Genomic DNA, 10592 nt, shown 5'->3' with positions numbered 1-10592 from the left:
GCCTCTCGTTGCCAAAGATCCCAGGTGAACTCACCCGATGGCGCCAGATGATCGTTTGGAGACGAGAGGCCCCGACAGTGGTCGCCTAGGGTCCCACCTGGGTCGCCAAACTGTTATGGAAATTAGGCTTGTTGGCCACCATAACAGGGCCTGACCCTAGGTTCCCGCAGAAAAGTTCAGAGCCAAATCAAAGCAAATTAAATAATTAAATTTTAATGACGCGCGTGCAGTAATTACAGCTCAAGCTGGGTGCCTCCGAAGAGGGACTTATTGATTTAGACATTACAGAAGAATCTGTCTTTGTTGCAGTTGTGGATACACTTTCATTTCTATGTCATAAGGCGTATCATTTTCCATTGGTAGCTCAAACACACACCTAAGTTTCGAATGCATGAGTTCTTCTGGTTTTGCCTCTTTCCATACTGCTTCCATATCTGAAGTATCAGCTGGAGCAAGCATAGACTGTTTTTTTCTTTCTTTTTTCTTTTTTTTTTTAACCATAAACTTGTGTTTACTTTTCTCATTAGGATCATAGTCCAAAGGCTGTAGCATCACAGAAACATTAATTGATGTTCCTGCATCGATAATTGCACTGTTAGGTCTTGCACAGTATCTACGTGGTGCTGTGGTCTTAACTTTGAAGCACACATTTCTGTCTGTAGGATTGCCGAGCTTCAGGTTTGCAGTGACAACATCTGTGAAAGGCTCTTTGAATTTGAGCTCGTACTGTGGTTCGAGGCTGAGGCCTGCTCCGCTTTCGCCATGTTCCTCCTCCTGCTGCTCAGCGGTGGCGGTGCCAGGTGGAGGCGGCACCAGGTGGAGAGAGGAAGGGCCAGGCGGGAGGGGAAAGAAGGCAGGAAGGAAAGGAGGGAAGAAGGCAGGCGGTGGGCATCCGTGGCCGGTGTAGTCACGCCCCGCCGAGCAGCCCTGGGGCGATGGAGTCTTCCCAGAAGGCTGGGTCAGTGTGGGGGTGTGTGGGGGTGTGGGCAGTCCGCACTCGCGGGCGGCCCCGTCTCTTGGGGGGGGGTGGTTCCGAAGGGGCCATAAGATGGACACAGCAAGGCGTATTAAGAGGTGGATAGAGGTCTGGCTCCTGTTCCGGATCGATCGGCCCTGGGTCAAATGGATTGTCTGGGTCGTTTCCTGGGGAGTCCCGTCCACCCACCGGCCCCACCACTGTGTCGCTTGACAGAGGTGCTGCGGGGGCTGCGGGTGCCTCCGGTCCCTGTGTTTTCTTCTTGCTATGCTCTTTCAGGGTCTCAAGCATGGTTCGCCATGGGGCTATAAGTCCTGCCGCCGTTTTATCGTTTCTTGTTGCCGTGTCCCAGAGCTTAACCCCGATTGAGTCCCACGTACCGAGGCTATAAATTGTACTGGAGTTCACCTCGGGACAGTTCGAGCGTGCCCACATCAATAACATTTTGAGGTCTTGGGGGGGGGTATATCTCTGCCGTGCTGTTTCAAAGTCTTTTGCATTACGTTTAGCACGGACCTATCTTGCAGGGAGATTCTGTTTCCCATGACTCCCACGCGTTCCTGGCCACTTACCTCCGTCCAGCGGCAGGTAACCTGTTGCGTGCAACGCCGCTTCCTTTCAGCGGCTCCCCTTCTGCTTCCTTTCAGCAGCTTCTTTGTTCAGCCGGGCTCCGCCACCGGTTCAGCTAACCGCTGCCTCTACAGCCCTGGACGAAGTCAGTCTTCGGTCCCTGTTCGGGTGCCATTTGTGGCAGTCTGATTCACGGACTCCGATGTGCTGGATCAGAATCAACTTTATTCAAGCAAGCAAGCCCTTTATATAAGCTCTAGCCCAGATCGGTACTTTCTCAAAGGTCATGTTCCCATCATCACTCCTTCTCATCCCGTGCGGCTACTACCTTATCTACATACTGCTATTTATTCCTCCCAAGGCTTTCAGCTCCTTAATTCTATCTTGTCCAATCCCTCGCTGTCTGCCCCTACAAGATCTGGTTCTCTCTGTCTCTCTCTCTCTCTTTCTCTCAATCCGTTTCACTCTATCACTATCTCTGGATCTGTCTCTCTCTCCCTCTGCATCTGTTTCTCTCCCTCTCTCTCTATAGATCTGTTTCTCTCCCTCTCTCTGGATCTGTTTCCCTACCTCTCTCTCTCTCTCTCTCTCTGGATCTGGATCTGGTTCTCTCTCTCTCTCTCAATATCTGGATCTCTCCCTGTCTCTCTCTGGATCTGGATCTTTTTTTCTCTCTCTCTCTGGATCTGCTTCTCTCTCTCCCTTTCTCTCCAGATCTGCATCAGTCTCTCTCTCTCTCTCTCTTTCTGGATCTGTTTCTCTCCCTCTCTCTGGATCTGTTCATCCCTCTCTCTGAATTTGGATCTGTTTCTCTCTCTCTCTGGATATCTCTCTCTCTCTATGAATCTGTTTCTCTCTCTCTCTCTCTCTCTGGCTCTGTTTCTCTCTCTGTCTCTCTCTGGATCTGGATCTGTCTCTCTCTCTCTGGATCTGTTTCTCCCTCGTGCTCTCTCTGGATCTGTTTCTCTCTCTGTCTCTCTCTCTGGATCTGGATCTCTCTCTCTCTGGATCTGGATCTGTTTCTCTCTTGCGCTCGCTCTCTCTCTTTTTCTCGCTCTCTTTCTCTCCCTCTCTCTCTGAATCTGTTTCTCACTCCCTAACTGTCTCTCTCTCTGAATCTGGATCTGGTTCTCTCTCTCTGGATTTGGATCTGTTTCTCTCTCTCTCTCCCTCTCTCTCTGGATCTGTTTCTCTCTCTCTCTCTGGATCTGGATCTGGTTCTCTTTCTGGATCTGTTTCTCTCTCTCTCTCTCCGGGTCTGGATCTGTTTCTCTCTCTCTCTCTGGATCTGTTTCTCTCTCTTTCTCTCTCTGGATCTGGATCTGTTTCTCTCTCTCTGGATCTGGATCTCTTTCTGTGTCTCTCTCTCGCTGGATCTGGTTCCCTCTCCGGATCTGTTGCTCTCTCTCGCTCTCTCTCTGGATCTGTTTCTCTCCCTCTCTCTGGATCTGTTTATCACTCTTTCTGAATTTGGATCTGTTTCTCTCTCTCTCTGGATATCTCTCTCTCTCTATGAATCTGTTTTTCTCTCTCTCTGGACCTGGATCTGTTTCTCTCTCTCTCTGGCACTGTTTCTCTCTCTCTTTCTCTATCTCCCTCTCTCTGGATCTGGATCTGTTTCTCTCTCTCTCTCTGTCTCTCTCTCTGGATCTGAATCTGTTTCCCTCTCTCTCTCTCTGTCTCTCTCTGGATCTGTTTCTCTCTCTCTCTCTCTCTGGATCTGTTTCTCTCTCTCTCTCTCTCTCTCTCTGGATTTTTTTCTCTTTGTGGACCTGTTATTTTTTTTCTCTCTCTCTCTCTCTGGGTCTGTTTCTCACTCTCTCTCTCTCTCTCTCTGAATCTAGATCTGGTTCTCTCTCTCTGGATCTGTATCTGTTTCTCTCTCTCTATCTCGGTCTGTTTCTCTCCCTCTGTCTCGATTTTTTTTTCTCTCTGGAGCTGTTTTTCTGTCTCCCTTTCTCTCCAGATCTGGATCTGTTTGTCTCTCTCTCTTTCTGGATCTGTTTCTCTCCCTCTCTCTGGATCTGTTCATCACACTCTCTGAATTTGGATCTGTTTCTCTCTCCCTCTCTCTGGGTCTGGATCTGTTTCTCTCTCTCTCTCTGGATCTGTTTCTCTCTGTTTCTCTCTCTGGATCTGGATCTGTTTCTCTCTCTGTGGATCTGTTACTCTCTCTCTCTGGGTCTGGATCTGTTTCTCTCTCCCTCTCTCGACTGGATCTGTTTCTTTCTCTCTCTTGCTGGATCTGTTTCTCTCTCTCTCTCTGGATCTGTTGCACTCTCTCTCTCTCTGGACCTGGATCTGTTTCTCTCTCTCTCTCTTTCTGGATCTGTTTCTCTCTGTCTATCTCTGGATATCTCTCTCTCTCTATGATTCTCTTTCTCTCTTTCTCTCTGGACCTGGATCTATTTCTCTCTCTCTCTCTGGCTCTGTTTCTCTCTCTCTTTCTCTCTCTGTCTCTCTCTGGATCTGTTTCTCCCTCGCTCTCTCTCTGGATCTGAATCTGTTTCTCTCTCTCTCTCTGTCTCGCTCTGGAACTGGATCTGGTTCTCTCTCCCTGTCTCTGGATCAGGATCTGGTTCTCTCTGTCTCTCTCTGCATCTGTATCTGTCTCTCTCTCTGGATCTGTTTCTCTCTCTCTCTGGACCTGGCTCTGTTTCTCTCTCTCTGTCTCTGGATTTTGTTGTCTCTCCCTCTCTCTGGATCTGAATCTGTTTCTCTCTCTCTCTCTTTCTCTAGATCTGTTTCTCTCTGTCTCTCTGAATCTGTTTCTCTCTGTCTCTCTCTGGATCTGGATCTGTTTCTCTCTCTCTCTCTCTGGATCTGTTTCTCTGTGTCTCTAGATCTGTTTCTCACTGTCTATGTCTCTCTCTCTGAATCTAGATCTGGTTCTCTCTCTCTGGATTTGTATCTGGTTCTCTCTCTCTATCTCAGTCTGTTTCTCTCCCTCTGTCTGTCGATTTTTTTTTCTCTCTGGAGCTGTTTCTCTGTCTCCCTTTCTCTCCAAATCTGGATCTGTTTGTCTCTCTCTCTCTTTCTGGATCTGTTTCTCTCTCTCTCTCTGGCTCTGTTTCTCTCTTTCTCTCTCTGGATCTGTATCTGTCTATCTCTCTCTCTGGATCTGTTTTTCCCTCACTTTCTCTCTGTATCTGGTTCTCTCTCTCTCTGGATCTCAATCTGTTTCTCTCTCTCTCTCTGTCTCGCTCTGGATCTGTATCTGGTTCTCTCTCCCCCTCTCTGGATCTGGATCTGTTTCTCTCTCTCCCTCTCTCTCTGGATCTGTTTCTCCCTCTCTCTCTCTGGATTTTTTTCTCTTTCTCTGTGGATCTGTTTCTCACTCTGTCTCTCTGAATCTGGATCTGTTTCTCTCTCTCTCTCTGGATATCTCTCTCTCTCAATCTGTTTCTCTTTCTCTGGATCTATTTCTCTGTCTCTGTCTCTGGATGTAGATCTGTTTCTCTCTCTCTCTGTGTGTCTCTCTCTGGATCAGGAACTGGTTCTCTCTCGCTCTTTCTGGATCTGTTTCTCTTTCTCTCTCTGGATCTGTTTCTCTCTCTCTCTCTCTCTGAATCTGGATCTGCTCCTCACTCTCTGGATCTGGATCTGGTTCTCTCTGCATCTCTCTGGATCTGGATCTGTCTCTCTCTGTCTCTCTCTCTCTCTTTCTCTCGATCTGTTTCACTCCTTATTGCTCTCTCTGGATATGTCTCTCTCTCCCCCTCTGCATCTCTTTCTCTCCCTCTCTCTCTGTAGATCTGTTTCTGTCCCTCTCTCTGGATCTGTTTCCCTCTTTCTCTCTCTCTCTCTTTCTGGATCTGTTTCTTATTGGGGACTAAGATAGGTTGGCGCTGTGTAAGACAGCAGAGAATCTCTAAGGCAGAAAGTGATGATGTGGTAGCTATGATTTGTGGCCAGAATGTGTGCACGTGAGTTGCCAGTGATCACGGTGTGCCTTCCTGCCTGCGTGGCAGCAGCTACAGTGTGCCTTTCTGCCTGCCTGCCAGGGATCAGGATATGCCTTCCTACCTATCAGAAGATGCCACAATGCTCAGGAGATACTCAGAAGGAGTGGCTGGGCTTGGTTGCTATATAACCAGCCATTGTTTTCTCAATAAAGGAGATCTCTTGCACCACCCTATCCGAGGTCCGTGTCGTCATATGCCACAGTTTCTCTCCCTCTCTCTGGATCTGTTTATCACTCTCTCTGAATTTGGATCTGTTTCTCTCTCTCTATCTCTGGATATCTCTCTCTCTCTATGAATCTGTTTCTCTCTCTGGACCTGGATATGTTTTTCTCTCTCTCTCTGGCTCTGTTTCTCTCTTTCTCTCTCTCTCTCTCTCTGGATCTGTTTCTCCCACGCTCTCTCTCTCTGGATCTGTTTCTCTCTCTCTCTCTGTCTCTCTCTAGATCTGGATTGGGTCCTCTCTCCTTCTCTCTGGATTTGGATCTGTTTCTCTCTCTCTCTCTCTGCATCTGTTTCTCTCTCTCTCTCTCTCTCAATATGTTTCTCTCTCTCTCTATCTGCATCTCCATCTGTTTCTCTCTCTCTCTCTCTTTCTGTTCCTCTCTCTGGATATGGATCTTTCTCTCTCTCTCTCTTTCTTTGGATCTGTTTCTCTCTCTCTCTCTCTCTCTAGATTTGTATCTCTCTATCTCTCCGGATCTGTCCCCCCCCCCCCCCGGATCTCTTTCTTTCTCCCTCTGGATCTGGATCTTTCTCCCTCTCTCTCACTCTGGATCTTTTTCTCTCTCTCACTCTCTGGATCTGTTTCGATCTCTCTCTCTGGATCTGTTTCTCTCCCTCTCTCTCTGGATCTTTTTTTTCTCTCTCTCTCTCTCTCTGTCTTTCTGAATCTGTTTCTCTCTCTCTTTCTCTGTCTCTCTCTGGATCTGGATCTGGTTCTCTCTGCCTCTCTCTGGATCTGGATCTGGTTCTCTCTGTCTCTCTTTCTCTCGATCTGTTTCACTCTTTATCGCTCTCTCTGGATCTGTCTCTCTCTCTCCCTCTGCATCTGTTTCTCTCCCTCTCTCTCTGTAGATCTGTTTCTCTCCCTCTCCTTGGATCTGTTTCCCTCCCTCTCTCTCTCTGTGGATCTGGATCGGTTTCTCTCTCTCTGTCTCTCTCTCTACATCTGGATCTGCTTCTCTCTCACTCGCTTAGGATCTGTTTCTCTCTCTCTCTCTCTCTCTCTGAATCTGGATCCGTTCCTATCTCTCTCTCTCTCTGGATCTGTTTCTCTCTCTGTCTCTCTCTCTCTGGATCTGCATCTGTTTCTCTGTCTCTCTAGATCTGGATCTGTTTCTCTCTCCCCCTCGATATCTGGATCTTTCTCTCTCTCTCTCTCTCACTCTCTGGATCTGGATCTGGTTCTCTGTCTCTCTCTCTTTCTGGAGCTGTTTATCTCCCTCTCTCTGGATCTGTTTATCACTTTCTGTGAATTTGGATCTGTTTCTCTCTATCTCTGGATATCTCTCTCTCTCTATGAATCTTTCTCTCTCTCTCTCTCTGGACCTGGATCTGTTTCTCTCTCTCTGGATCTGTTTTTCTCTCTCTTTCTCTCTCTCTCTCTCTCTCTGGGTCTGTATCTGTCTCTCTCTGGATCTGGATCTCTCTCTCCCCCTCTCTGGATCTGGATCTGTTTCTCTCTCTCTCTCTCCGGATCTGGATCTGTTTCTCTCTCTCTCTCTCCTCATCTGTCCCTCTCCCTGTCTCTCTCTCTGCATCTCTCTCGCTCTCTCTCTGCGTCTGGCCATCTCTCTCTCTGCCTCTGTCCATCTCTCTCTCTCTCTCCCCGCATCTGTCTCTCTCTCTCTCTCCTCATCTGTCTCTCCCGCTCTCTCTCTGTGTCTGTCTCTCTCTCTCTCCGCATGTTTCTCTCTCTCTCCCTGCATCTCTCACCCTTTCTGTCTCCACATCTGTTTCTCTCCTTCTCTCCCTGTCTCTGCATGTTTCTCTCTCTCTGTCTCCGCATGTTTCTCTCTCTCTCTATCCCCGCATCTGTCTCTCTCTGTCTATCCCCGCATCTGTCTCTCTCTCTCCGCATCTGTCCGTCTCCCTCTCTCTCCGCATCTTTCTCTCTATCTCTCTGTCTCTGCATCTGTCTCTCTCCTTCTCTGAGCATCTTTCTCTCTCCAAATCTGTTTCTCTCTATCTCTCTCTCCCTGCATGTTCCTCTCTCTCTCTCTATATATATATCCCCACATCTGTCTGTCTCTCTCTCGTGTCTCCCTCTCTCTCTCTGCATCTGTACGTCTCTCTCTCTCTGCATCTCTCTCTCTCTATCTCTCTCTCCGCATCTGTCTCTCTCTCCGTGTTTCTCTCTCTCTCCGCATCTCTCTCTGCATCTCTCTCTCTCTCCGCATCTGTCTCTCTCTGCACCTCTCTCTCTCGCTCTCTCTCTCCAAATCTGTTTCTCTCTATCTCTCTCTCCCTGCATGTTCCTCTCTCTCTCTATATATATATCCCCACATCTGTCTCTCTCTCTCCTCGTCTGTCTCCCTCTCTCTCTGCATCTGTACGTCTATCTCTCTCTGCATCTCTCTCTCCGCATGTCTCTCTCTCCGCGTTTCTCTCTCTCCGCATCTGTCTCTCTCTCTCCGCATCTCTCTCTCCACGTCTGTCTCTCTCTCTCCGCATCTCTCTCTCTCTCTCCACATCTCTCCCTCTCTCTCTCTCTCCGCAACTGTCTCTCTTCTCTCTCCGCATCTGTCTCTCTCCCTGTCTCTCTCTCTCTGCATCTCTCTCTCTGTCTCTGCATCTGTCTCTCTCCTTCTCTGAGCATCTCTCTCTCTCCAAATCTGTTTCTCTCTCTCTCTATCTCTCCCTGCATCTTCCTTTCTCTCTCTATATATATATCCCCACATCTGTCTCTCTCTCCCTCCTTCTGTCTCCCTCTCTCTCTGCATCTGTACGTCTATCTCTCTCTCTGCATCTCTCTCTCCGCATCTGTCTGTCTCTCCGTGTTTTTCTCTCTCTCCGCGTCTCTCTCTCTCTCCGCATCTCTCTCTCTCTCACCGCATCTCTCCCCTCATCTGTCTCTCTCTCTCTCCACATCTCTCCCTCTCTCTCTCCGCAACTGTCTCTCTCCCTGTCTTTCTCTCTCTCTCTGCATCTCTCTCTCTCCACCTCTCTGTCTCTCTCTCGCCCCATCTGTCTCTCTCCCTGTCTCTCTCTCTCTGAATCTGTCTCTCTCTCTCTGCATCTCTCTCTCTCTCTCCACCTCTCTGTCTCTCTCTCACCCCATCTGACTCTTTCCCTGTCTCTCTCCCCCCGCATCTCTCTCTCTCTCCCCGCATCTCTCTCTCCCTGTCTTTCTCTCCAATCTGTCTCTCTCTCTGCATCTCTCTCTCCACCTCTCTGTCTCTCTCTCACCCCATCTCTCTCTCCCGGTCTCTCTCTCTCTGAATCTCTCTCTCTCTCTCCGTATCTCTGACTATATCTCTGCATGTCTCTCTCTCTGCATCTCTCTCTCCCTCCGCATCTGTTTCTCTCTCTCTCTCTCCGCATCTGTCTCTCTCTGCATCTGTCCCTCTCTATCTCTCTCCGCATCTCTCCCTCTCTCTCTCCGCATCTCTCCCTCTGTCTCTCTCTCTCCGCATCTGTCTCTCTCCTTCTCTGCGCATCTCTCTCTTTCTCTCCACATCTCTTTTTCTCTCTCCACATCTATTTCCCTCTCTCTCTCTCTGCATGTCTCTCTCCCTCTGCATCTGTCCTTCTCTCTCTCTCTCCCCGCATCTCTCTCTCTCCGCATCTCTCTCTCTCTGCACCTCTCTCTCTCTCTCTCTCCCCGCATCTGTCCGTCTCTCTCTCCCTCTCCACATCTGTCTCTCTCTCTCTCTCCCCGCATCTGTTTGTCTTTCTCTCTCTTTCTGGATCTGTTTCTCTCCCTCTCTCTGGAGCTTTTTCTCTCTTTCTCTCTCTGTCTCTCTCTCTCTCTATGAATCTGTTTCTCTCTCTCTCTCTCTCCGCATCTGTCTCTCTCTGCATCTGTCCCTCTCTATCTCTGGATCTGTTTCTCTCTCTGGATCTGGATCTGTTTCTCTCTCCCTCTCTCTGGATCTGGATCTGTTTCTCTCTCTCTGGGTCTCTCTCTCTCTCTCTCTGGATCTGGATCTTTGTCTCTCTGGATCTGGATCTGTTTCTCTCTCTCTCTCTCTCTCTCTTGGTCCGTTTCTCTCCCTCTCTCTCTGGATCTTTTTGGATCTCTCTGGATCTCTCTATCTCTGGATATCTCTGTCTATGAATCTGTTTCCCTCTCTCTCTCTGGATCTGGTTCTCTCTCTCTCTGGATCTGGATCTGGTTTTCTCTCTCTGGATTTGAATCTGTTTCTCACTCTCTGTCTCTCTCTCTCTCTGGGTCTGTTTCTCTCTCTCTCTCTGGATCTTTTTTTCTCTCTCTCTCTGGATCTGGATCTAGTTCTCTCTCTCTCTCTCTGGGTCTGGATCCTTTTCTCTTGCTCTTTCTGGATCTGTTTCTCACTCTCTGTCTCGCTCTCTCTCTGCGTCTGTTTCTCTCCCTCTCTCTCTGGATCTTTTTCTCTCTCTCTCTGGATTTGGATCTAGTTCTGTCTCTCTCTCTGGGTCTGGATCAGTTTCTCCTTCTCTCTCTCTCCCTCTCACTCTCTCAATCTGTTTCTCTCTCTCCCTCTCTGGATCTGTTTCTCTCTCCCTCTCACTCTCTCAATCTGTTTCTCTCTCTCTCGCTCTCTCTGCATCTCCATCTGTTTCTCTCTGTCTATCTTTCTGTTCCTCTCACTGGATCTGGATCTGGTTCTCTGTGGCAGTCTGATTCACTGACTCCGATGTGCTATATCAGAATCAACTTTATTCAAGCAAGCAAGCCCTTTATGTAAGCTCTAGCCCAGATCGGTACTTCCCCGAAGGTCATGTTCCCATCATCACTCCTCCTCATCCTGTGTGGTTACTTCCTTATCTACATACTGCTATTTATTCCTCCCAAGGCTTTCGGCTCCTTAACTCTATCTTGTCCAATCCCTCGCTGTCTGCCCCTACATCTCCCCCTTTTTTATTTTCTAAACTAAATA

The 10592-nt window shown here is 48.6% G+C and overlaps 1 pseudogene; it reads right to left on the bottom strand.

The window, feature by feature from the left end:
- Window positions 1–275: 275 nt before the first annotated feature.
- LOC135324322 (vesicle-associated membrane protein-associated protein B/C-like) lies at window positions 276–764 on the bottom strand (annotated as a pseudogene).
- Window positions 765–10592: the final 9828 nt, after the last annotated feature.

The sequence above is a fragment of the Dromaius novaehollandiae genome, chromosome W (genome assembly GCF_036370855.1).
Source record: "Dromaius novaehollandiae isolate bDroNov1 chromosome W, bDroNov1.hap1, whole genome shotgun sequence".
Taxonomy (NCBI): Eukaryota; Metazoa; Chordata; class Aves; order Casuariiformes; family Dromaiidae; genus Dromaius; species Dromaius novaehollandiae.
The sequence above is the reverse complement of the archived record's forward strand: the minus strand, read 5'-3'. Positions and strand labels throughout refer to the sequence as shown.